Genomic DNA, 2,259 nt, shown 5'->3' with positions numbered 1-2,259 from the left:
TTTGTCTGTGTATTTGTTCTCTAGCCTCAGGTTGAATCTTATTTATGTCTCCTTAGAAATCTTGGTATTCTCAAGGCGTCTTTTGGGTCCTGCTTATAATTACTGTAAGGAGGTGAAATAGTCAGAGGTTGGGAAGTTTGAAGATTTCTTGCCTCCTGGGTGTTTAGTAAGGGCAGACTTAATAGTAGTTATGTGAATTTCACTGTCTGGTTCAGTTCTTGGAGGTAGCGCTGTAGGAATTCAGCACCTCATCTCATCTCAAAGCATTGGTTTATTCCATAGAGTTTGGATGAAACACTGGAAGTTTTACTGGAAAGCTTCAAGAGCAGTGAGAAAGGAGGAACTTTATGTATCATAGGATTTGGGAGTGGGATGTTCCCTTAAACTATGGGTGAACATCTCTCCATCCATCTGGGTAACAAATTCATGGGTGAGGTACTGACAATGAAAGGTAAGACACTGATCCCACTTTGGACAACCTCTGTCCAGAAAAGGAACCAGATATGTAGACAGTGAGTGGTTACAGAGCTTTACAGAGCTATGACTTAACAGTTCACTGATCTTTCACTTCATGTCCTTCATTATGCAGCTTAGATTCTGTGGTCCAGTGTTAGAATCACGCTTAGCTACATGGTCACTTGCCTTGCCCTATCTCTTGCTTCATTATACTTGCCTGGCTGAACTCCCACTTTTGGTTAAGGTTAGTATGGCACCTCTGCAGTTCTGCAACTGAACTTGCTGGCACAGTTTCTGTGTTTTAAATTCACAATCTCAAGTAGACCTTAGTATCACAATCCTATTGCATTTCTCTGTCCCATTTACTCTTTTGATCCCCTTGAAAACTTTTAACATTTTTCTAACTCTTCACTCTCAACTTAAGACTTTTTTTTTTTTTTTAACTTAGAAAATGGAAACAAATTTCACAGACTCCTACTGTCACATCCTTGTCGGGAGTAGTTTGAGTAGTTTCTTAATAGTAGAGCCTTGCTTGAAGGGGTTATACAAATAGCATGTTAAAGTGCTGTGACTACAGCACCGGTAGGAGGAGTGATAACTTACTATAAGTACTTGAGCACCTTTCACACACTTATACTATTCTAAGCACGGTGGCAAATAAACACCCTTACAGGGTTTAAATTCTAGTGAAGATAGAGAATAAATACAAAGATAAGTAATACGCTTTTAGATGTGTGTGTGTGAGTGTGAAGTCGCTCAGTTGTGTCCAACTCTGTGACCCCATGGACTGTAGCCCACCAGGCTCCTCTGTCCATGAGATTCTCCAGGCAAGTACTGGAGTGGGTTGCCATTTCTTTCTCCAACACTTTCAGATAGTGGTTAGTAACTATGAAGATACGAAGAAAGTAAAAGGGGTTATCGATGGGGTTATGTGTGGAGTTAGATGGGAGGGTCAGGGAGCCTACTTTGTGCAGATGCTGTGTGAAGGCAGTGGAAGTACTTTACAAGCAGTGTAACTGTTTCAACTTAAAACACAACTTGTATGTTCAGGAAATCGGTGGTATGGTCGAAGTCCAGCAAGGAGTAATGGTGAAATTCAGGCATAGACCAAATTGTGTGGATTTGAGGAGGCTGGAAATTTGAGGAGGAGGGGTCATATTGTAGAGGGTATTGCATATCACAGCAAGAAACTTGAAAGTCTATTTTTTAATCAGGAGGAAACATCAGATTCAACTATATGGTTTATTAAAAATGTCCATGTCCAGGCATCACTAAGGTCATTCTGAATCAGTCTTAAGTTGGGAATCTCTGGATAATGAGGAGTCTTTGAAGGTTGGTAAACACAGCAATTACATAGTCAGATCTGTGCTCAAAAAGCTTATTCAAGAAATGTTTATATTAGGATTTCCCTAGTAGCTCAGTGGTAAAGAATCCACCTGCCAATGCCCGAGACAAGGGTTTGATCCCTAGTCTGGGAAGGTCCCAAGTACTGTGGAGCAACTAAGCTTGTGTGCTAAAACTAGTGAGCCTACGCTCTGGAGCCAAAGAGGTGCAACTATTGAGCCCATGTGCCACAACTCGCGAAGCCTGTGCACCCTAGATCCCGTGCTCCACAACAAGAGAAGGCACTGAAATGAGAAGCCCGTGCACAGCATCTGGACAGTAAACGCCACTCATTACAACTAGAGAAAAACCCACACAGCATCAAAGACCCAGCACAGCCATAAAATTATATAAAAAAAGAAGTCCTTAAATTAGAGGCCATACTTCTTAGGAAAGTCAGTTGCTGCAATACTATGCATG

Source organism: Muntiacus reevesi, chromosome 3 (assembly GCF_963930625.1).
Source record: "Muntiacus reevesi chromosome 3, mMunRee1.1, whole genome shotgun sequence".
Lineage (NCBI taxonomy): Eukaryota > Metazoa > Chordata > Mammalia > Artiodactyla > Cervidae > Muntiacus > Muntiacus reevesi.
This window is presented reverse-complemented; position numbering follows the sequence as displayed.